The 25,991-nt window shown below is 36.4% G+C and overlaps 1 long non-coding RNA gene across 2 annotated transcripts in view; it reads right to left on the bottom strand.

Moving 5' to 3' along the window:
- The window catches only part of LOC116088039, a 184,913-nt gene extending 165,917 nt beyond the window's left edge, over window positions 1-18,996 (bottom strand). For both annotated transcript variants that reach the window (XR_004117741.1, XR_004117742.1), the window contains exons 1-2: window positions 18,917-18,996; window positions 12,384-12,571 (exon numbers count right to left, since the gene is read on the bottom strand). This is a non-coding gene — a long non-coding RNA (uncharacterized LOC116088039). The remainder of the gene's footprint in view (window positions 1-12,383; window positions 12,572-18,916) is intronic.
- Between the last annotated feature and the right edge of the window lie 6,995 nt (window positions 18,997-25,991).

The raw sequence follows: 25,991 nt of genomic DNA, 5'->3' as shown, positions 1-25,991 counted from the left end.
CAGTATGCATTTTAGGCAAGCACTTTACCATAGTGGTGCTACTTCTCCAGTCACATCTAATGATCATTATTAAGATGATTTTCTAGAGTTCATTATCTATTGGTTTCTTTCCAGCTAATTCAATAAAAATAAGAATTGTTCTTGTCTTTAAGAAGGCAGTGTACAGGTCTGAACTTCAGGACTGTAGCTTTTTTATGTACCAGTTTTTTATGCAACAGAAGAAAATAAAGAAAGAAAGAGAAAGAAATATGAAATATGCTACCCAGCTGTTCACAGAATTTTCTTAGTGTGTGATTTGAAACACATTGGCAGGAGAAGGTGTGAATATTCAAATGAACTTTCCTAGAAAGGATTTAAGATCTAAACGAATCTAAATCCTAATACAACTTTTTTTCTGGTACAAAGTATATCATGTGGGAGCACTTCATTGTAATAACTTCCTAGGAGTAGTCATGAATCTTCACACAATTTCTCTTTTATTTGTACGTTAAATATTACCTCTTTGCCTCAAAAGTCTAAGCATTTACAAAATGGATACAGTTAATAGTTAATGCACACAGAGGTCAGGGTTATGAGCACCCTGCAATTTCACAGAGAGACAGATGTTGATGAAGTAATGAAAAATAATCACTTTCTATAAATGGCTAATTATTAGTATAATATGATCATAAGGAAGAAACACAAGTGATTGTAAGAGTGTGACGAAATGAGATTTATCCACATGTCTGCCTGTATGTGTTCCTAAGTACTAATGTGGAAGGCAGAGCCTAAATCATGTAGGATAAACAACTTCTGCAAAGTGACTAATTATAAAATTAACTCAAAGAAATTGGTAGCTATCCTTTATACTTTCGATTTTCATAGTTTGGTATTCTACTAGTACTTTCTGGTTTGGGTTTGGGGAGATGCGTGTGATGCCAAGAAGTACATGTTGTCAGGAGCCTAGTATAGCTGTCTCCTCAGCAGATGCTGACAGCCATTCAATTGAGCACAGGGATCCCTATGGAGGAGTTAGGGGAAGGACTGGAGAAGCTAAAGGGGTTTGCAACCCCATAGGGAGAACAACAATATTAACCAACCAGACCCCTCAGCGCTCCCAGGGACTAAACCACCAACCAAAGAGTATACATGGAGGGACCCATGGCTCCAGCTGCATATGTAGCAGAGGATTGTCTTATTTGGTATCAATGGGAGGGGAGACTTGATAAACCAGCTTAGGGGAATACTTCGGTGGTGAGGAAAGAGTGACTGGGTGTGTGTGGGAGCACCCTCATAGAAGCAGGGAGGAGGGGAGAGAGGGCAAGGAGAGGGGGAAACCTGTAAGGGGGATAACATTAAAAATGTAACTAAATAACCTATAAAAAATTAGATTTTTTCCATACAATATGTTATGGTTTACCCCTCTCCCAAATTATTTTATTTTCTCCCTATCTCTTTTGTGGATCAATATTTTTTCTGACTTTTGACAGAAAACGAATTAGGCATCTAAAAGGTAAAAATGAAATAAAGTAATAGTATAAAACAAACTAAAATAAAACTAGAATTGGACTATACAAATTAACCAAAGAAAAACCAAAGAAAACGAGCCAAAGAAAGAGCTTGAGAAACACATATAGACATAAGAATACGTACTATCCTCCCAACAGGAATCCCATAAGAACATAAAACCATATGCTATGATCTTTCTGTATATAATATATTATATATAGTACATGTACTATAATAATACATTATATATGATGTGTATAATATGTAATTGAATATAGACTAGGTAAGAATAAGAGATAAATGATAATAGAGAATAAAGAGACAATAGATAATTGTTATAGTAAATATTTAATCTTATGTGGGGTTTGTACCCTGCCTTAGATAATTTGGTTCCCAGATAAAAGACATACAGCTTTTCTATTTATAATAACCCTTAATCAGCATTAGATCTGGGCAGACATCTACCTCTGATGCTATTATGTCTATTTTGCCATGTTTCTTCTGGCAGCTTTTCACTCCAAATGGCAAGCCCTCATGGACATGTTTTTAGGATTCACTTACCTTATGGAACCTTCTCCTGTCTCCACCTTCCCTCCCTTTTTCATCTTACTCTCTCCTCAGACCCCAAGTACTGGAACCCAGACTCTGCCTATCTCTCTTGTGCCCAGCTATAGGCTGCGGACGTCTTTACTCACCATTCAGGAATAACTTGGGGTTCAGGATTACATAGCATCACTGTGTATATGGAAATTCTCTTATTCCTGAGGGCAACCAGGACTTGGGAGCCAGAATTTAACATTATTGTACATAGAAAAAGACTAAAATGCAACAGATAATAATATATAATATATAAGAACTATATGAGAGTTAAAATATAAGATATAAGATGATACAAATATATATATATGTATGCATATATACACACACATATGTACACACACAAATATATATATATATACACACACACATGCACACATATATACATATATATGAACCCCAAGTTATTCCTGAATGGTGAATAAAGATGTCTGCAGCTTATAGCTGGGCACAAGAGAGATAGGCAGAGTCTGGGTTCCACTACTTGGGGTCTGAGGAGAGAGTAAGAAGGAAATGGGAGGGAAGGTGGAGACAGGAGAAGGTTCCATAAGGTATGCATATGTGTGTGCATGCGTGTGTGTGTGTGTGTGTGTGTGTATGTGTGTGTGTGTGCGTGTGTGTGTAAGGTTAAAAATAAGTGCCCTGACATGAATCAACAAGCCGTCAAAGATGTCACAGCCTTTTCTCTGTTAGCCATCTACTCTTGCACTTTCAACCTACTCTTTTAGTGGTTTGTTTTCCCAGTAAGTCTCCCTTGAGAAAAATTAAATTTTCATTTGTAAGTGATCATCAATTGGAGATAGCTTTGGGATTAGGTATCCACTTCTTTCAGCTCTTACCAGACGGGGTTCACAGCAAGGCTTAAGGCAACCTAGATGGCTGTCTTCCTTGGATTCTGCTCAGAATCTATCAGATTAGTATTTTAAATGAATTACCAAGGATCCTGAGAAACTAAAAGTATACTTTGCCAACTCATACTTGGTCATGTAATGGATGGTGTGATATGGTTCCCACCCCTGGGACAGAGCCAACAGGGCATGGGCATCTATGAGTGTCAGTGCTGACTGAAGTGTAAGGCTTGTTTGGGAAGCTTTCTCCCTGTTAAGATTATCAGAAAATATTCTCCCTGCCAAGGATATCAGGGAATGTTCTTCCTGCCAAGGTTAATGACCCTGTAATAATCAGAAATAGCAGGAATCCAGGAGGTCAGGGCATCTCTAATGTCTCAGCAAAATGGTAGAACACTGTAATCTTCAGGAGAACACTTAAGGCTGTGAGAAAGAACTCTGAAAAACATAATCTCAAAAATACATAGTTTCTCAACTATATAAAACACAAGGATTCAATATGGATTATATTATGGACTTTGTGGACCTAGTAAAACAGAGACAATTGTACTATGAGCCATCTTGTCAGAAAGATGCAAAGGTAGACAGATTCTTGAGGTCAAAGTTAGCTTGGGAAAGTCAATTTAAGTCCAGGCATGGTTGGAATGATAATCTGAGGACAAGATCTCACCCAGTTAAGTTTATAAAGGTTGACAGATCTCTGTGTTCTTTTGCAGTGTTAAAAATATGCACTGTCTGTCCTTTTCCTGAGAGTCAAGGGGCTTGACTCATAAGATGGTCAAGAAGGAACCTGGAGTAAATGGGTGAATTGATACGTAAATAAACCTGGGCTTTTGGTCTACATGAGATGAGCTATCAAAGAATAATAGGAGCTCTTTTTTGGAAATTTCTTTCTAGAAAGAGCTGAGCTTTCTGGAGGTCTCTGGAGAGTGGACACAGTCCTTTTCAGTATTTTTTTCTCATGGGATTTTTGAACTTGGTTGGAAATACTAAGAATTATTTAGAGAGTTAACACAGCTCTTTTATATTTTTTTCCCAGAAGCTACTCAGAAAAAAAAAACAAACTGTTTTTAGAGCATACACAACTCTTTCAGATTTTTTTTCTAGAAAATCCAAGAATATTTTTACAGCAGGTTTTCTGACTCTAGTAGGAAAACTCATTAGCTATGCAGAGAGCCTTTAGAATTTTTTTCTAACAGAGTGAGCTTTCTCTAGCAGGGAGCTGTCTCCAGCTATCTCAGGCAGACTACAGAGACAACAGCTATCTACAGAGAGCTGTCTAGGAGTCTAGAGCAGAACACACACCATCAGCTCGGACCTGTGATTTTGCTCTCAATTGTTTGTCTCACCACTCCCAAACACTCCTTCCTCAGAGCCCCTGACCAAGCCGAGGCTGGTCTTTGGCACTACGTTTTTTCTTTGTAACAGAAATTGTTATAGAAATATTTGTTGCTGATCATTTTTCTTAAGTCATTACTTTTAGATGTGAGTTTATTTTATATAATTTGGACTGGGCATGATTGGGAAATTTATTTTCATTCTTAAAATCTAGTAGGTTCTTGGAGCCTTTTCACTATTCACATGTTTATGTTGTGATCATGGCTCTGGTATTTTAAAAATAATACATATCTAAAATAGAAGTAGTACCATTAAGGGTAAACTTTATTAATATTTAAATATTTAACTTATAAGAACCATAAATAATAATTATCATAGAAAATAATTTTTGTAATATTTGTAAATTTTATAAATTTTTAGTATGTACCTATTATGTTTTTATATATTCCTAGTAAACTTAAAAACATTTATATAATTATAATTATGAAAGGTGTCTAATCATTTTACAGAAATGGGTATATAAAGAACTTCTCAAAAATAGTAATATTGCTTTGCATATAGACAATAATATTTACTTTTGATTTTTATAATATGGAACTAGACTAATACTTCAGTATAACTTTTTGAGATAGAGAAGCTCATTGGAATATTAGATAAATACTTTAAATATGAATTCATTGAGAATGAATTTTGTGGAAGGTGGGCATTTACAGTAATTTCCCCAAATACCTTCACTTCCGATAAAATTACACATTTAGAAGTAAGGCTACATCCTGATTCAACAGGACAAAAATGTTCAAGTAGGATATCACATGGTTTTTCTATTTAAAAACAGTGATCCACCTCCTTATCAGCTATCAGTTGCAGAAAGTAGTTTGCAAGACAGAGGCTGCAGCCAGCAAGGGGCTTCTAGGAAGGTATTGTGATGGAAATCAGAATCAAGCACTACAATGGCAACCTATTGGGAATTTATTCGACAAAATATAGAACAAGACAAGGTCTGGTTTAGTTGGAATGTTTGGCTATCTAATCATCTGGAAGCCTCAAGAATGTATGTTTCAGTGGTAGCCCTGTTTACACTTCTGAAGGAGAGACAAAATTTACAACCTGTCCAGTACAAACCTGTCTTGTGCAGTAGGATAAGTTGATGTGCAGTTTTGAATCTTTAATGTCAAGCAGATCATACAGCAAAACATTGGACTTGCAACTTCTGTTGTCAAAGGAATCAGTTCTACCTATATATGGTGGGATATCTAAATTCAGCCTGCTGAGCTTTTACCCATTTTCAAGCATTTGATATGTAGTTCTGCATGGCCCCCAGGGACCTTTGATAGCTCTCTATGTGGTTGATACTTTCATAGAAGATGAAGATTTACGAACTCTGAAGGAATCCATGCAGACTCCATCAAGTATTTGCCACTTACAATTTTTCTTGGACTTATTACTTTATAGAGAATGGTACAGTTCCATGAACTTAGATGTGAAGACATTTCAAAAAGCTCTGTCTTGGGGTGAACAAAGGATGGATCTGCCACACAACTGGGGGAAATACTGGGGCCCTCAAAAGTACCTACTACTCAAGACACATGTGGTCCTCAGGTGCAGCAGCCACCTCCTTCCAATAGCCAATTCATGTGGTAAACAGAATTCTATAAGTCAAGCAGCTACTTGAAATATATCATGCCCTCAACTTGAACAAAGGCCTTGGTGATACTATAGTGTTTAGCATTGTTAGCTATATAAATTAAATCCAATAATATATACCTGGGAATCCTTCCCATGTTCAATCATCAAATCCAGACACTATTGTGGATATCAGCAAGTGCTGGCTGACAGGAGCCTGATATAGCTGTCTCTTGAGAGGCTCTGACAGTACCTGACTAATACAGAAGTAGAGGCTCACAGCCATCCATAGGACTGAGTACAGGGTCCCCAATAAAGGAGCTAGAGAAAGGATCCAAGGAGCTGAAGGGTTTATAACCCCTTAGGACAAACAATATGAACTAACTAGTACCTTCAGAGCTCCCAGGGACTAAAACTCCAAGCAAAGAGTACACATGGGGGGACTCATGGCTCTAGCAGCATGTGTATAGCAGAGGATGGCCAAGTCGGTCATCAATGGGAGGAGAGGCCCTTGTCCCTGTGAAGGTTCTGTGCCCCAGTGTAGGGGAATGCCAGGGCCAGGAAGTGGGAGAGGGTGGGATGGTAAGCAGGGGGAGGTGAAAGGGAACAGGGGATTGTTTTAGTTTTTGGTTTTTTTGGTTTTTTTTCTTATTTTATTTTATTTTTCTCCTTTCTTTTGGAGGGGAACCTGGGAAAGGAGATATTGTAAATAAAGAAAGCATCTAATAAAAAAAAAATGAACATTAAAAAAACCACACTATAGCTTTTTGAACCAATTTCGTTTTTACTGAAATGGTTCTTTTTTATCGTTATGATGTTAGGAGTTTAGTTTTGATATATTTCCTTCTATTTTTAAGTCCATAAAACCTTTATGTGGTTGGATGACAGCCATGCAAAAGTAGTGCCTCAAAAGCTTTTAATTTTGTCTTTACAGGTAGCTTCTTCTTTTACCTTTTCATCAAAGGCGCTATTACTAAAATTGAGTTGATTGATGTATTAATGTGTCTTCTAATTATTTTATTAACCTTGGGACTTTAGAATAAATTGATAACAATTGTAATGATTCCTTGACTGGTAGCAGCAATAATACTGGAACTGTTAAACTGACTCACGTGCCGCCTAAGTTCACATCTGGGTCCATGCTCCTACAGTGACAGATTCCCTGGTCCATGTTGCAATAGTCCAGGGCTCATATTACCACCAAAATGAGGGTACAAGAACAAGACATTTGTCCCCCTGCCACTTGCCAGCCATAAAGTAAGTATACACAGGAAAGATACCCCCTTTTGCCTCTGGCAAAATTAAAACCTTTTGAGGCACTACTTTTTTTGTTTGTTTGTTTGTTTTTTGAGACAGGGTTTCTCTGTATAGCTCTGGCTGTCCTGGAACTCACTCTGTAGATCAGGCTGGCCTCGAACTCAGAAATCCTCCTGCCTCTGCCTCCCAAGTGCTGGGATTAAAAGCGTGCGCCACCACCGCCCCAGGCACTACTTTTGCATGGTGCGAGTGAAAAAAGGCTGTTATAGTGAGCAACTCATCTAGGACTAAAGCCCAGTTCCAGGACTTTGAGTTGGCCCACCGCAACATCAACCCCATCTTATGCACTGTTGAAGCATGTGAAGGGGCCAGTCCTGTAGATCTAAAGCCACAGGATGTTCATGATACAGGGCAACAACATGATCTCAATGAGAACCCAGTACTTATAGATTATCTGAAGCCCTGTCTGGTCTTGAACCAGACCAATGACTAATTGCAATGAAGATTTTCAAGTGAAGCTGTTTGGACAAAGTGTGTACTGCATGACCCATCATGATACATTTCTTTCCACAGAAAGATTTTGTTTTGTTTTGCTATGTTATATTTTTGTTTGGTTTGTTTCCTTTAGAGATGAGGGGAGATTGGAAGGGTGGAGAATGGATATGGAGGGATGAGGAGATGAGAAGGATTGGGATTTATGATGTGTAGTTCACAAAGAATCACTAAAATAAAATTTAAAAATTCACTATTAAAAAGGATATATCTGACAATTTAATGACCAATGAAACAAGCATATTAAGTAAAAACAGAGATATAATGTCATTTCAAAACTTTTCTTCTCAAAATAATAAATATTTCTACAGCTTCTAAGAGAGATCTTGATTGAATCAGGTCCTGAACTATATATATTAATAACTATTGAAGAATTCATTGACATTCTGGAACATGAGTTTTTTTTGTATTGCTTATAAAGTTTGGAAATTGGTTCTCATTAATCAACAATGAAACATGTAGAAGATTCCAATTGGTTTGTTATGTATATACTGAGTTTTGACAATGTTAGTTTGTATAGAGACTTGAATTATTTATGCCCTTATAAGTGAGGCAAATACTGGGAAGGAAAGAAGATAAGTAAGAACCACTTCAATTGACATGTTTTTATCCAATGAAAAAGAAAGGGATTTTTTTGTTTGTTTGTTTTGTCTTGTTTCGTTTTGGTTTTGCCTGCATTTGAAAGAAGCAAAACTAAGTCATCCTGTCAGGGATGATTCTCTGCTTACTGTAAGTCTTTTCCCTCCTCACTCTCCCTTCTACCTCTCTTTCTCTCCATCCACTTCCTGCTATAGCACATGCTTTTATCCCTTAGCCCCCATAAAACATGTCCTCAAGCCATGAGCACTGAGTCACATTTAAAAAGCAATAGAAATGCATTCTGTGATGTCTCATTTTTAATGTAAACTTTCAAGTATTTTATCACTATCAGATGGCATCAGACACACTATTTAATGAGTACATCACATAGAAAAAATGGTCTTCTAAGAAACCATGGAAGAAGGAACTAATCATTTTCTGGAGATTGTACTTTGTTTTACTAAGTGTCCTTATTCCCCTCCAACACCCATACAAAATTTATCACACATCTACTGACCTTGTATTTCCAGTTATTTAATTGTTATCCAGCTATATTTTCAGCAATGGTAACTTTGACAGAATTTAATTAATGTAATGGACATAAGAAACAACCCTAGGAAGAATGATTTTGTAGTCACTGGGTTAAATAGTAGTAGGTCCATTTAACTTTTGGTCTCAAGTCAATTATACTACTTAAGTAGTAAGGCAAATGATTAACTGCTCTCAAGTATATATGAATTCATGAAAGCCCAGACCAGGTGAACATGTGGAAGATAGACTGGGCACATGCTCATGCTTATGCTTAATGTCAAGTATGTTGAGGTCCTCAGTGAACCACTATCAGGATCTAAATAAAAGAGTAAGGAAAATGAAAAAACAGAAGGGCAGGGTGGAGTGTCATGAAAGAACATGTGGACAAAATACAGGTTAGACATTTAAAATTGTTCTGGTGATATATTTTTTTTAATCTCTTCTTAACTTCATGACAGCAAAGCTGATTTCTAGTTATGTGGAGTCGTTCCTGAATTAGGGTTTGCTTTCTGGATCTGTTTAGTGAATCTGAGTAAAGGTAGCTTATATTGCTATCTGTGTATGTCCTGATGTGCCAAAGCTTTCTCTTAACCTCTACATTTCTGAGTGGTAAGTTAGGAATGATGCCTACCCAGTCCGTGCTGCGTCTTTTTGCCTAATTACTAGTTTCACAAAACTTAAACCCTCCTTAGCTTTTTAGAGTTTACTACCATGTTACAGTGTCTAGTCAGGCACTGGTTCAAACAACAACGTGATTGTTAGTCAGTGAGTTGGGATTCAGAGTCACTCTTCATTTTGTACAGCTAGGAAACCAAGCATATGGTCAGGTTGAATTTTTAAAGAAATGCTTAAAATGAGAATTCATTTCCCCCACTAAGTTACTTACTAATCTTTAGAGGCAACTACAATAGTAATCTATTATTTACTATGTTTCTTCAGTAATAACATTCCTTGCAAATAGCATGAGAAAGATAATCAGAAATTGAATTTTATTATAACTGCTCACAATTGCAGTGGGGATTTCTCTGATACTTTGACTAATGATCTGTCAGTGTTTAGCCTCAGGAATGAGTGGCATTTGCTCTTGAAACTCACGCTAATATAAAGTAGATTGCCCCTGTAATTCTAGCACTTGGAAGGCTGAGGCAGAGTTGCTGCAAGGTAAGGCCAGCCTAGGTGACATAGTGAGTCCCAGTTCAGCCTGAGCTACACTGTGAGATAATGTCTTACAAGTAAAGAAAACAAATAAAAACAAACTAACCAAATCAACAGAACTATGGCTCAAGATGATAAATGAAGTGCTTTCTGAGAAGCGATAGTGTTATCTTATATTTTTATTCAGTTATTTTATTTTATTGTTTTTCTTCTTAAAACACTTTATTCAGACACTTGGAAAAGGCTGGAGAAGTCCGTGTCTGCTGTCTTCTGCAGGACAGACTTTAGAGAGCTCTCTGTCACTAAGAGCTTTACTTAGTGATTTTAAACCACATGATTTTGTATACATTTCCCAGCGATGACTCTGCTAAGGTTATTGAGCAGAGCACTAGGTATCTTTTTTCATTTTTCAAGAAAATCTACTAAAAGATTTGATTCTTCAGGTAACTTTTATTTTCTGTGCACCTGACTTGATCCTTTTCATAAAAATATTTTGTGTTTTAGTGTTTGTTGCATGTCCTTTGAAAGTTTATAAGTCAATAACATTTGAGAGCTTGTAATGAAATAAGACTGTATTTCCTTGCAAGATAGAACTGAGTTTTTATTTTCTTTTAAAAGAACTTGGAGATATGTACAGGGTGAATTATAATGATGTCACTAGTTAAAATATTTCTCATAAATACCACAGGCATGATCTTTTTTTGCACATATCCATGTTTATTTATTATAATGTAAAAAGCATTTTTGTTGTATAGTCTTTGTTTTGAGTTTGTCTTGTAAAGTCCTGGGCAACTGAGTTAATATTTTGCATATACTGAGTCCCTGATTCTACCACTGATCTGAAAACCCAGTCCACCTTTGGTTATTGATTTTTTTTTCTATTTAATAGGTTTTATTTACTTTCTTCTTATCTGCAGAAGTATCACTGATTCTGATACTTCTGGGCATGCAGTAATGTCTCAATGAGAGTTAGACTCAAGACATAACATTTGTGGGACAACTCTTATCACTTCTATGTGGATCCAGCTCCTGGACTGACTCACATGGTTTGTAATTCAGTCTTATCTGAATTAAATCTTGAATCTTTCTTCACCTCTGCCTTCACAAACTGTCCTTGCCTCAAAGTTGTCATATTTCAGTGAGAGAACAAATGGCTTTTTGTGGGATAGGGGGAGAAGAAGGAATTTGACAGTCTTTCTGAGTGCAGATGGGGACTGAGGTGGGAGACTTTACAGAAGGCAGACATGGGAGAACAAATGGCAAGCAAGAGGGGAGAAAGTACTGACAAATAAATGTGAATCCCAAGGACTTGAGCTCAGAATATTGTTTGTATGCTCCTTTTCCTGAGTTATTTGCTCCAGTGTGTGATTTGATAGCTCTCTCTCAGCTCCTCTATCTCTATTTTCAATAATACTATACATTTCTAGAGAAGGATTTAAAAAATGATTTGACAGTTGTCAATTTGGAACCTACCAAATTTGTGTTATTACAGTTGTCTCTTTCTCTTTATCACTGAAGCTATTTCTGTTGTATGAAACCTCAACCTATCTGTGTATTTTATTAGTTGACTAAGTAACAAGTCTTAGATTTTTAAATAGATGCTTAGTTTAATTGACACTTCTACCTTCTCTCCTCCATGTCCATGAACTCAGTCAGAATTAAAACTTGTTTCTTTTTTCCTCATGGGCCCCTGTACAGTTCTTGCCTCCACACACATTCATTAACACACACACACACACACACACACACACACACAGAGAGAGAGAGATACATACATATATATCCATACATTCGTGCATACATACATACATAATACATTATATGTGTATAAGAATCTAGGTTCTGAGTATGTAGAGAATATGTAATTTTCATCTTTTCTGGCTTACCTCACATAATGTCATTTGTGAATTTCATTAGTTTCCTTTCATTGTTTTTTTTAAGAATGACTGAATTCCAATGTGTACAAATTTATCCATTTATCAGTTAATGCTTGTTTTTTTTTTATTCCATTTTCTTATTTCTGTGAATAGAGCAGTATAAAGGAATGTAGATGTTTAAGTATCTCTGTGTTAGGGTACAATGTGCTGGTTCATGTGGCAGTCCTAGTTTTCATTTTTTAAATTTTTATTAAATACCCAGTATTACTCTATTGGATAAAACTGATTTTCTTTCTCTCCCAGCATGTATAAGTGACATTTCAGATGTTAATATTTACATTGGTGTCTAAGTGTTTATTCTTCTTTCATTCATCCACTGTTTTAAAGTGTAACAATGTAAAACATAATAAGATAAAACAAAAATTATCACATCAGACTTGAATAAGACAAACTAAGAAAAGGAAAACAGTCTAAGAGAAGGCACAGAAATTAGAGATTTATTTGTTTACTCACTTAGTAATCTCATAAAAACACTAACCTGGAAGCCACAGTCCATATGCAGAGGATCTGCTGTAGCCCTGTGCAGGCCCTGTGCTGCCGCCTCAGTCTCTGTGAGATCACAGGAGTTTTGCTCATGTTCATTTAGAGGGTCTTCTTTTCATGGTGTATTCTGAGCCTCTGGCTCTTACTCTTTCCATGTCTTCTTTTGTGGGGGTTCCTTGAGCCCTGAGGGGAGGGATTTGATTGATTTTTAAAGCCGCCTTTCAAGTTTGCTTGTGCATACTTAATGTAAGACTTTAAAGTATGTTTATCTAATCAGATTTATTTACTTACTTTGTCTTTACTAAAATGCTAGAACAAGTAAGTCCTTCATACAAAAAAAATTGTTTAAGAAGAAATTGTCTAATTAACTAGGAAAGTCTTTTTTCTAGTGAATAATGGTGACTGTAGATACAGTGGATGCACAAGTTGCCAAGAGTAAGAGAGGGATGAATGCTCAGACCTAAAAGAGGTTTTGTTTGTTTATTTGTTTGTTTGCTTGCTTGTTTTTGCCAACTTTTAGGCTCAATGAACATTTTGGAAGAGAGGGGGAAATCCAATACTAGAAAATAGAAAAAGGGCTGTGAAATGTTATCCATGGAATAAGACAGGTGTTGCAGTCATGAGTCACAACTGAAAATGCCTGTTCTTGGTTTGCACAAGAATAAGCCCATCAGTGAGGCTGGGGTAAGGATGGAGGAGAGTCTCAGAAGTCCCTCCCCCTCACTCCTGTGCTGCTTTCTACAACAGGCTTAAGGGGAATTATTGGATTTAGTTTTATAGTCACTGTTAATCATATCAGGCTCCAAGAGATATTTATAGTTGAATAGCCACACAGATGGCCCTAGCTAAAATAAATGGGCCACAAAGGAAAACTCAAAGATCATGAGTCTGGGAATGAGAATGGTTGGGAAGGGAGTTGACAGAGATATGAAGGAGGAAAAAAATGAATATATTGTAAAGAGTAATAAAAGTACATAACATTCCTATACAAATTATCAAAGAACAAATTTAATCAATAAAGTATGAAGAAGAAGGGTTGGGTGTGAGAAGGTTAATATTGTTAACTACTATTTTTCTTTCATTAATTTTATCCTCAATTAGCAGTGCACATAGCATCTGATCAGGTAATGAAAACAAAAGCAACAGACTTTAGGGATGGTCTGACATATCAAGAATAAGGTTGAACTTAGATCTTTAAACTGCTGGCCATTACACTGTCTGAGAACTTGTGCTTCTTTCTATTAAATCTTACTTACAGTCAATTGTCATACTATTATGGAAACTGCTTACTGAAAATACATACATATAAATACATATTACATAACAAAATTATGCTGTAATATATGTACATATGCATATGTGTGCATCTATGTATGTGCATGAATGTCCATGTTTCCATCTGACAAAAATCACTAAATTTTGTATCTTGCCCCAGGTGAACAGTGAGCTATGATGGTGAAGGAACACTAATAGCTCATGACCTATGTAGAGATCCATCAGTAGTCAGGAGACCTGCAGAATAGGTATCTATTAAGTAGTTGTGTTAGTAAACCTTTAGTCAAAGTGGAGAGAGAGCTTATTGTCTTGTTTGTTTCTTTAAACACTTTTGGTTTTCCATGTATGACTATTTTGTCTGAATTGATGCTTGTTTCCATTGTGTGTGCTTGGTGCTCAAGTAGGTCAGAATATGACTTTGGATCTCTTGGAAATGGAATTAGAGATGGTTGTGAACCATCATGTAGATGCTGAGAATCAAACCCCAGTCTTCTGCAAAGGTACTAAGTGTTATTACCTGTCGAGCCATTACTCTAACCTATTCTTTTCACATAAAAAAATTTTATGTGCATTTTTAATGTTTCTATTTCATTATGTTGTCAAGAGGGAACTTGGGAGAGGGTGGGTTGGTGAGCATGGGGAGGGGGAGAAAACAGGGTTTGTCTTTTGTTTTGTTTTTGTTTTTGATATTTTTTTCGGAGGGGTAACCAGGAGAGGATATATCATTAGAAATGTAAATAAAGAAAATATCTAATAAAAAATAAATTAATTAAAAAATTAAAAAAGAGGGAACTTTGAGTATCAGCCTAGAAAAGGCCCTTGAAATTTTATATCTTACCAATTCGTAACAGGAAATCAAAACATTGAGTGGACAACTGGTTGTTACCTTTGTCAGTTCTCTGCCAGATACGGTCAGTTCTTTATCCCAATGGGAGATAAGTAGTGCAGATACCCACTCTTTAGATTAGTTATTTAGGTTAATATTTAACATTCTCCGCAATTTCACATTCATATTCTGAGGAAATTTCTGTACCACTCTGACATGTACATAAAGCATCTCTGACCCCAGTGTTCACTTTTCAAGGGGTATGCATTCATTGCATTTCTTGCAATAAAGAAGTAAAAAATGTACAAACGCCTTATATAAAGTTCTTAGTCAGAAACAATTCTATCTCCATGGAATTTCATAAGTCTTTCCAATTTTTAAGTGAGAAATCTACAACACTCAAGTAATATTTCCAAAAAGCCCTTTCTCGTTTTGGAGAAATTTTTGTTCTCTGTGCTTTAAAATACTTCCAGGAAGCTTAACGTTCCAAACACTTATATAAGTTACAGGTGAAATTTAAAACACTTAAAATGTTTACTCAAGCTATCATAAACACAAAGAGAAAGGGGGACTATATGTAGTCTCCCTGGTGGTCCAGAGAGAGTGTAAATGGTGTGCAAGAGATGACATAAATAGAGAAGGCACTTTCCATTTTGGCTTATGGCCTATTCTAATGAATCTCTGTATAAACAGCTGATAAACAGTTAAGCAGCTGATCTGAATGATATGTAGACTTGAACAGAGGCAAATGCACAATGAACATTCAATAATATTTAAAAGAAGGCAAGTTCAACGGAAAATGAAAACGTGGAACTGGAGAGAAGTTTCAGTGGATAAAGTGCTTGTTATGCAAGCTGAAAGTGTGAGTGTGAATCCTCAGGATCTATATAAAATGGGATGCACTAATCTCAGTCCTCCTCTGACAAGATTTAAAGCAAGGGCAGAAGGGCCGGGGAAGTACATGGAGGAGCTAACCTGAGTACACTGTATCAGAGGGAGAAAATAAGAGATCTCAAGGAGAAGGAGAGGAGTATATCAACATCTTTCATTCCTCTGATCTTTACAAATGTATTGCATCAGCTGTGCACCTGCACTCACATACATAACACACATACATATACACACACTCATACACATACATATACATACATACACATACACACACATGCAGGCACACACACAAACACACACACACACATATGGACACACGGACACTCGTGTGCATTTGTACCCACGATTTTACAAATGCAAGGATGTCATTTCAACGTTCTTTTCTTGGCCACCTCATAAACATTGCCTCAACTTTGTCATGAATGACTTTTCCAATTTAGAATTCTTTTGTTAGCCATAAATGTTATTTAAGTTGTAAATCAAATATGTACTTGTATCTTCCTGGTTGTGTTCATCACTGAAGTCACAACCCAACTATTTAATTGAATTACTAGAACACAGGTAAATTCTGGCTTTCACTCATAATGATGTCTGTTTTCAGGATAGAAAAAATTCAATTATTAATTCAACTGGTGTTATGATATTAGTATAGATAGAAAATTGTATGATACTGATCCTATAATTGAATAGCTGAAATCCCTAGCTGTGGGGGATATAGATCCTGAAGTGGCCGTTTTCTGTAGCCAGACAGGTCCCCCAGTGGCAGAATAAGGACAGCAACCCACCCATAAAACTTTTGACTTAAAATGTGTCCTCCCTACAAGATGTGCAGGTACAAAGATAGAACAGAGATGAAGGGAATGGCCAACCAATGACTGTCCTAAATTGAGACCAATCTATGGAAAGAACCAATCCCTGACACTATTAGGTATATTCTGTTATGTTTGCAGGCAGGATCCTAGCACAACTGTCTTCTGAGAAGCTCCACCTAACAGCTGACTGAAACAGATGCAGAGCTTGGGGAGTCTTATTTAAGAGTCAGGGGAAGAATTGAAGCACCCACAGAGGATAAGAACTACACAGGAAGATTCAAATAACCTGGAGTGTTGGGAAGTCCCGAGAGATTGAAATACCAACCAAAGAAAGAGCATGGACTAGACCTAGGCCCAGGCATATATGTAGTAGATGTGCAGCTTGATTTTCAAGAGGGTACCCCAACAAGTGGAGCAGGGGCTGTCCTTGAATTTGTTGCCTCTCTGTCTGTGGATCTTGTTTCCCTAACTTGGAACCCTTGTCTGGCCTCAATGAGAGGGGATGTGCCTAGTTTTGCAGTGGCTGATGTGCTTGTGTATGTGGTGGTGGTAGTGTTGTTGGGGCTGGAACTCAGGAGCTGCTCTTCTTCTCAGAGAAGGGATAGAGTGGGAAAGGAGCTGTGAGAAGTGGAGATAGGAAAGAGAGGAGGATGATATTGGGATATAAAGAGAATAAATAAAAACTTTAAAAAGATAATCAGAGTCAGACAGCATAATTTAGATAACTCATATTTTTTCTCTGTTAGCTAGGCAGGCAAATTATATTCAGAATTGTGAAGAAATGAACACAGGGTAAAAATTCTAGTGTGTTCCTGCAACCACTGGGAATGTCTCATAGATACTAATATGTTATAACTTTGTGACCCATGTTGGTGCTATTGAAGAAATGTGTAGTCCTTAAATTCAAGTCCAGTGGGGGCTTTTAGTTAATCAGTGGCAAGCTCTTGTAGGGGATATGGGGACACCATGTTTCTTCTACCTTTCCTACACTAGATCTATTATTGAGAACAGTCTGTGATTCTCAACTGGGTCAAGTTGATTCATAGGACATCTAGTATCTTTTAAGTTTATTTTTAACTTTTTTATACTTGTGATTTACAAGAGAATACTGAAATTAGAACATGTACCTATGTCTTTACCTAGTATTATTATGTGATGGTTAGTTTTTGTCAATGATACAAACTAGGGTCATCTTGGAAGAGGCACTTTCAATTGAGAAAAATTAACCTTCACATTGGCCTGTAAACAGTATTTTCTTGCTTAATGATTGGCAGAGGAGGGATTAGCCCACTGTGGACAGTGCCAACCCTGGTCAGGTGGTATTGAGTTATGTTAAAAAAGGAAGGCCAAGAAAGCCTCTGGATTAAGCCAATAAATAATAATAATTCATAGTCTGCCTTTCAGTTCCTGCTTCAAAGTTATGGCTTTCAGTTCTTGCTTTGGATTCTTTTAATGGTGGATTGTTACCTGTACACAACTACATCTCTTCCTTTCTAAGTTGTTTTGGTTCATAGTATTATTTATCACAGCAACAGAAAGCAAGTTCAACTTTATTAGATTGCTGATTTATGAGTTTTTTTGTATACATGCAATTATAATACTCATCTGCCTCTTCATAGATTTGTAGTTATCAGGTAATAACATCTTTTCTCTTTCACAATGTCTTCATTTTTTTTATTTTTTTGTGTGTATTTTTGACATTTAAATTTTCTTTATTGATGAGTATGTCACTAGTATTTTCTGTTGATATAGGTTTCTTCTTTTTCTATTTTTTTTTACACCTCTTAAAAGCAAATCAAAATAACCCTGAGATTCTACCCCACACCAGTCAGAATGGCTTCACTCAGGTGAAGCAGATGCTGGTGAGGATATGGAGAAAGAGGAACACTCCTTCGTTGTTGGTGGGACTGCAAGCTGGTACAACCACTATGGAAATCAGTTTGGTAAATTGGACATAGACCTAGCTATACCACTCCTGGACATATACCCAGAAGATGTTCCAACATGTAATAAGGACACATGCTCCACTATGTTCCTAACAACATTATTTATAATAGCCAGAAGCTGGAAACAACCCAGATGTCCATCAACAGAGGAATGGATACAGAAAATGTGGTACATTTACACAGTGGAATACTACTCAGCTGTTAAAAACAATGAATTTATGAAACTCTTAGGGAAGTGGATGGATCTGGAGGATATCTGAATGAGGTAACCCAATCACAAAAGAACATACATAGTATGCACTCTCTGATAAGTGGTTACTAGCCCAAATGCTCAGAATATCCAAGATATAATTCACAGACCATATGAAGCTCAAGAAGGAGGAAGACCAACGTAGATACTTTGATCCTTCTTAAAAGGGGGATCAAAATACCCATGGAAGGAGTTGCAGAGACAAAGTTTGGAGCAGAGACTGAAGGAAGGCCAATCCAGAGACTGCCGCACCTGGGAATCCTTCCCATATACAATCGCCAAACCCAGACTCTATTGTAGATGCCAGGCTGACAGGAGCCTGATATAGCTGTCTTCTAAGAAGCTCTGCCAGTGCCTGACTAATACAGAAGTAGAGGCTCACAGCCATCCATTGGACTGAGCACAGGGTCCCCAGTGAAAGAGCTAGAGAAAGGACCCGAGGAGCTGAAGGGGTTTGCAGCCCTTTAGGAGGAACAACAATATGAACTAACCAGTACCCTCAGAGCTCCCAGGGACTAAACCACTCACCAGAGAGTACACACCGTGGTGGTTCCAGCTGCATAAGTAACAGAGGATGGCCTACTTGGTCCTGTAACGGTTCTATACCCTTGGTCCTGTAACGGTTCTATGCCCCAGAGTAGGGGAATGCCAGGGCCAGGAAGTGGATGAGGGTGGGTTGGTGAGCAGAGGTGGGGGAAGGGAATAGGATGTTTTTGGAAGGGGAAACCAGGAAAGCAGATATTATTTGAAATGTAAATAAAGAAATGTCTAATAAAAAATGTCTTTATTTTGGATCCATTTCTTTTGCTGATGTCCGTAGTGCTATATTAGATATTATTGTGAAGTTTGTGCTAGCTTACTTTTTTGCCACACTATAATATTGTTCTTAAAATTCACATATTGTCATAATTTTCATAGACAATATATACTTGATTTTATCCCATCTGACAGTTTATTGTTTTTAAAATATATTTAAGCCTTTTTCATTAAATATAATTACTACTATGATTTATTTTAAAAGTTCAATTTAAATCTTTTTCTAGTTTGTCTCATCTGTTTTAATATGTTTCTCATTCTGGTAGAAAATATGGAATTATAGATGGTTGTTAGTTCTCATGTGGGGAATTCAATTCCAGTCGTCTCAAAGAGAAAAGAAAGCTTTTTATTGTTTATATGTAGAAACACACAAACACCCATATATAGAAAGATAAAATTTTGCTGAAAAATTCTCATAGAATTCTAAGATGTATATGGAGCTTAAAAACAAGTTCATGCAGAGTAATCAAGAGACATAAATAACTGGGGGTTTCACAGGTAGATGACTTAGAAATGTAGGACACATTTGTCCAATCTAGGAGTGTAGCTTCTATTGAGTTCTGATTTCTTTGTGTGGGCATTTTGTGGGTTGAGCATTTGCTCTTATGAATCTGGCTGTTAAATTACAAGCCTCTGGAGATTTTATTTTAAGGTTCTAGGGGATCAGAGCGAGCAGCAGTAGTTTCAACAGGCTAGCTGCAGTGGGGAGATGGCTTGGGAAGTACAGGCAGCTGGACAACAATGAACCTCAGGAACCTGGGCAGACAGCACTTGTGGCTCCACATGGGGGAGGGGACAACACAGTTGCTGGCACCTAGTCAGATATAGCATGGACTGTTTTCAATAATTGCACGCTATAGAGTATGAAGCAAATCATAGCTGCTATGGACAAACTAAAGCATCCCCATATCCTACACCTGGGATTAAAACAAAAACATAGTCCTATATAACATTTCTATGTTTTTAAAGAAACCAAAATTCTCACTATATTTTCCTGTTTCTCTTTTAAGCCATGAATTGTGCTGTGTTTAGTGAGAAATTATAAATAAACTTTTTTATAGTGACCTAAACACTTTTCAGATCCGTAGCTAAGATTTTCAGGAGACCTCTTCTGCTCTGTTCTAAATTTTATAAGTTTTGATGATATTCATAACTTTTCATCTCCCATTGAAACATAAACAAAATTTCTGTAGGCTTCCATTCTGATATTAACACATCCTTTAGTATATAGACAGCTTTAATTCCACAGTTTTTCTATAACACAGTGTCTCTCAACTGCTAGTGTTTGTTTCTCACTAGCATTCAGAAAATTTAAAGTTAAAGGAGCTTTACTTAGTTTATTCTTCCTTTTTGTTTTATAAGCATTTCTTTTAAAGTGTAATTAGATCTTTCTATGACTGCTTGTCCTGTAGGATTGTGTGGTATACCTATAATGTACAAAAAATTGCTTCATCTTACTGGAGATATACAAAGTAGGCATTTCAGTCTGAATTTGTGCAGGTATTCCCATAATAGCCGTTATTTCTAGTAAATATTTAATTATAGAAAGACTTTTTAGAATTCAAAGCATTTGCTTACTGAAAATCTGAATATGCATCTGTGGTATATGGTGTACAAATTTTAATTTTCCAAATGCTACAAAATGAAGTACATCCTTCCACCATATTTTATTTTCATTGGTACTCCTCAGTTTACTTCCAGTAGGTAATAGGGTTTGGTTATACCAAGAACACATAGGACATTTCTTATAATTTCCTTGGCTTGTTGCCAAGTGATAGGAAATATTTTCTCTTTAAACTTTTAATGTTAACATGGTGTTTTAATGAAATTTTTAGACATCTAGCACACTTTCTCTTAATAATTGATCAGTTTATTAATTTTCCTGTGTTAATGGATTTGGCAAGCTTGTATGAGATTGAATATGGGTGATGTATAATGAATAGTTTCCATTTCTGATTGTCTGTTGCAGTTGCAAAGTTAACAAGTTTAACTCTGAAATACCTGGAATAAATTCAGTAGTTTTTATATGAAAAAACAATTCTTTCTGCATATTGAGAGTCAATATTATTTTAAGAGATTCAGAAAAATCTAATAATAGCATAAAGATTGCATACAATTGTGATTTTTATCTTAAGTATATGGGCTTTGAATTACTTTGATTCTTTTGTCTGATCTATGTCCTGCCATTTTCAACTTATTTGCATTAAGATAGAGAGTAGGTGCTTTAGGAATTGGCATTCTTTTTATAATACATGAAAGTATCCAATAAGGTTTTTTTTTTAATAAACAGAAAACATTTTAAGAATATTTATTATTAATTTCTGCTGAATAGTTGTCACAAGCTCTTTGCCAGTCTTCACTGATTACCCATAATAACATAATCTCAGAATGTGTGAAAAGCACATCAACCTTAGCCTGGTCTATTCCTGAAAACTGACATTGTCTTATTCTACCTTTATGATTTACCAGAAACACTTTAATCTAAGTTTTAAATTGTTTTATTTCATTTGTGTAGTAGGAAAATCCATTCCATAATACTGTCTTCCATTTACACAATAAGTCTAGTAGGAGAATAAGTTGAAAGCAAAATAACCAAATTAGAGTCAAGCTTGGGATCTATTTGATTCATATCCACATCTCTTAGTCTTTGCTCTACCTGAGTTAATGATATCTCTGCTTCAGCTTTTAACTGGTCTGGACTATTTATGTCTGAATCACTGTGAAATGTTTGAAACAAATTACTTAACTCTCAAGTTGTTAATCCAATTGTAACCCGTAGCCAATTAATATCTCCCAGTAATTTCTGAAAATAATTAAGAGCTTGCAACTGATATCTTCTCAACTGTAACTTTGGTGGTTGAATTTTCTGTTAACTTATTTTATAACCTGTCAGGAACTAGGAGAGGCTCAGGCTACCAGGAGACTTTCCTGGAGGACGCCTGCCTTAATGCATGGTCTAGGATAGGTGAGCTCTGAGAAGCCATGTCTAAAAAGACTTCATATCATGATTGCTTCTTGCAGCTGATATGCCTTTTATGTCACTATAACACACCCTAAAGATTCCTGAACATTACCTCATTGTATTGAGCTAATTTTCTGCAGAACAATATAAAGATGAATTTTCATGAATTAATACTGCTTAGATGAATTAATGATCATATAGAATTTCTGATTTGATTCAAATAACTCTAGGAAGAAAGGTTTAAGAAATGATTTTATTTGTTTTTCCAGAAAGAGATAATAAAGTTAGAATCAAGAATAGAATGTGCCCATTCCTCATAAAATAGTAAGCAAAGACTGTATAATAAGGAATACAATTAGCTTTTACAATTACATTAAAAGGAGAAATAGGCTTGGGAAAATTTTGTGATAAAGGAAAAATATTCATTCTAGGTTAGATCCAAGGAAGAAGGCACAGGTGTGCACTATGATAAAGGTGCACATGTGAAACTGCTGCTTAGAACTTATAATGAGCTTTCAGAATGAAGTGCTGCTTTGAACTTAATATCAACATCCTTCTGTAATTCCCTGTTTCTATAACCTCTCTATCTATAATATTTTCTAAGAACTTTTGCTATAAAAAGGACAGGGAAGAGAAATAAGGTAGTAGTAGGGAGGCTCTGCCCCATCCATCCATCCAAATGTGTGTGTAGGCATTTGGGGCTCAGTTCCATCCACCAAATGTATATGTGTATATATCTGTTTGTCTATGTGTAGCTATTCATGAACACTTGTGATGTAGATGAAACAGTTGGTCAGGTCTGACCAGAATGTGTCTGTGTGTGTGTGTGTGTGTGTGTGTGTGTGTGTGTGTGTGTGTTTGTATGTGAGTGTGAATGTGTGTATACTTGTTCATATTTGCCTGTGTAAAAGATTACATCTTTTCCTTTTCCTTTTCATTTATAGTATTTTAACTATGAAGTAATTCTTTCTTATATAGAAATTTTTGTCTAAAAGATATGAAAATCTGAAAGTAATAAAAAGAGTATATAGCCATTTTTGCTTCATCTGATATGCATGTTTGTGTGAGTGACTTCTTTCTGTTCTTCCTGGTTCACAAAGAGTTATCCAGTTCTGGGCCTTCTGCCTGTCCAGTGAGGAACTCCTGGCTGGCTTCCAGAGAAAGGAGCCATCACAATAAGTCCTTTACCTAATTCCCTACTGCTAAAAGACATGTGATAATCACCAAAAGCCAGCAGTTTTCAGTCACAAAATAAGCAAGAGTATGTTAAGTTTCCAGAAGCCATCAGCTTCTATTCCTGCCTTCAACCCCAAGTACAGACTAAGAGAGTTACAAGGCCAGAGATTACTTATCTTATTGGACCTTGTCCAACTTTGTGTACTACCTCAACTCATTTCACTGGCCATTCAGGCCTCTGGTAATAACACAAATTGTTAATAAAGTTTTTTCCCTGTATTTTTTTTTCAGGAGAAATCTGTGTACCCCAACAGAACAGAATTCTTTGTGCTTCCTTAATTTTTTTCTAAAGTATCTGTGTTAGAAACAGCAAACAAAATATCATTCATGTAATGGTAAATAATGCATTGAGGAAATTGCCTATGAATTATTTTAGTGGTTGTTGCACAAAATATTAACATAAATTTGGACTCCTTAACATCCCTATGGAAAATTTTTCCAAAGATATCTGTTTACTAGTCAGCCATTATTATAAACAGGTGGTGAAAAAGCAAACCTTTACCTATCTTTCTCATGCAAGCGGAGAGTGAGAAAGCACACTTTTGATTAAATTGCTATTATAGGCCATGACTTAGCTAATAAATAAGGTAAAGAAATTCCAGGATATAATGGACCCATTGGTTGCATTACTCTATTCACTGCCCTTAAATCTGTTAACAGTCTTCACTTTGCTGATTTATTTTTAATAACAAATACATGATTACTCCATGGACTGGAAGATTCTTCTTCTATATTTTGAACTTCTAGCTGCTCTTGTACCAGCTGTTCATGTGCCTGTACTTTTTCCTTATTAATAGCCACTGACCTACCCTTTCAGGGTTTTCTGCCAACTATTTTAAGGTTAGGACTATTGGTATTTCAGCAGTCCTTCCCTCCATTAAAATTTGGAAACTGAATATCTATGATGTACAATATTTGAAAAATTGACACATCATGGGATTGCTTTTGATGATATACTTCAGTATCTTCTCTAGGAGCATATATATTTCAGAACTGATTTCATCATCAGCCATCTCTGGGGTTGCAGGGATATTGAATAGCCCATTGTTGTAAAGGATTCCTTCCTCATAACTCTATGGGTATGTTATACACATAAGTGTTATAATACCTGTTTAACTTTCTGGTTCCACACAGTTAACCTGTTGGATATTTGTTATATTTTAATAACTTTCTGGTCCCTGAAACTGTGTATGAAAATTTTAAGGTGGCCATTCTGAATTCCAAATCTTTTGTGAAATGATAGTCACATCAGCTCCTGTTTTCATCATATCTTCTATTTCAACACCATTTACTTGCACTTTTAAAGTTGGCCTGTGATCATTAACCACTGTTTGCCAGAACACGTATTTCCTGGTACTTCAACCCTATTCTGTCTACTGGAGTGGCTTTGCCCTTAATGTATGGAAACAATAACAGCTGAACAACCTTGTCACCTGTGTTAATTTGCATTTTATTTTTTTATTTAGGCTATAATTTTAATTTCTCCTTTGAAATCCCTATCTTATAATTCCTGGATGCACAATGAATCCTTGGGAAGTTAATCCACTCCTTCCCAAGATCATCCCTATCATCGCTGGGGCAAAGGAGCATAAACCCCAGTGGTTATTTAATAACATTGTTTTTTTTGGGTGGCAGTATAAGTTTATCTATGCCTGAGTCTACAGCAGGACTTCCTACAGTAGCATGTGTGAGATCAACAATACTTGTGAATTTTCTGCCTGTTTGTTATTTCTTGAATGACAAGAGGGAAATGACTTGTATTTTTTTGCTGCAGGGCCTCATGTTTCCAGGCCCCCATTTTGTTTCTTGATGGGAACACATTACCTTGGATATTTCTCTTGGACCTACACTCACTGGTTCAATGGCATTCCTTGTCACAACACTTGCAAACTCTGGGAAGTCTAAAAGTTCAAGAAATCATTGCCACTGGAAATGGCTTGTGTACTTTGGAAGAAAGCACCATATTTCTCATAGTTAACACACTGGGCATTTTGAGATCTTAGATACTTAGCCATTGCTTGTTCTATAATAGTAACATGATACTTATGTGAACCAATATCTGTTGTGTTCCTTATCCATTTGTCCCTTAGAACTGCCCACACTGATAACAGTCTAATAACTCCGTTACATTTAGTATTCATACTCTCAAAAGCAACCGTCTCTATCAACACCTGCCTTGAGTCCGGGAATGAAAGGCTTTGTTCACAGCTGCAATCAGTCTTTATCAAAAGTCAGTGAAAGCTTCTTCAGAGCCTTGTATAATCTTAGTAAATAAGGTGGAGATTTTATTTCTCCCTTTTTCTGGTGCAACTCACTTTGCAGATGCTTCCATTTCTATTCACAATATTTTCAGTTGCATACCCTACTCTGCAACCTTTTCAGAAACAAGGGAGTAAAATGATCTTTGTTTTTTCTCATTTGAACAATTTTTGTTTGTTCATTTGTATCTTAGGTTCCTTCATTCCCACTTGCAACTTTTCTAATTGCTCATCCATTCTTCTAACCTTTTTTGAAACAGAATATAGGAGGAGGAAGAGGAGGAGGAGAAGAATTGGAAGGAGGAAGAGGAGGAAGAGGAGGAGGAGGACA

Source organism: Mastomys coucha, unplaced genomic scaffold (assembly GCF_008632895.1).
Source record: "Mastomys coucha isolate ucsf_1 unplaced genomic scaffold, UCSF_Mcou_1 pScaffold14, whole genome shotgun sequence".
Taxonomy (NCBI): domain Eukaryota; kingdom Metazoa; phylum Chordata; class Mammalia; order Rodentia; family Muridae; genus Mastomys; species Mastomys coucha.
This window is presented reverse-complemented; position numbering and strand designations above follow the sequence as displayed.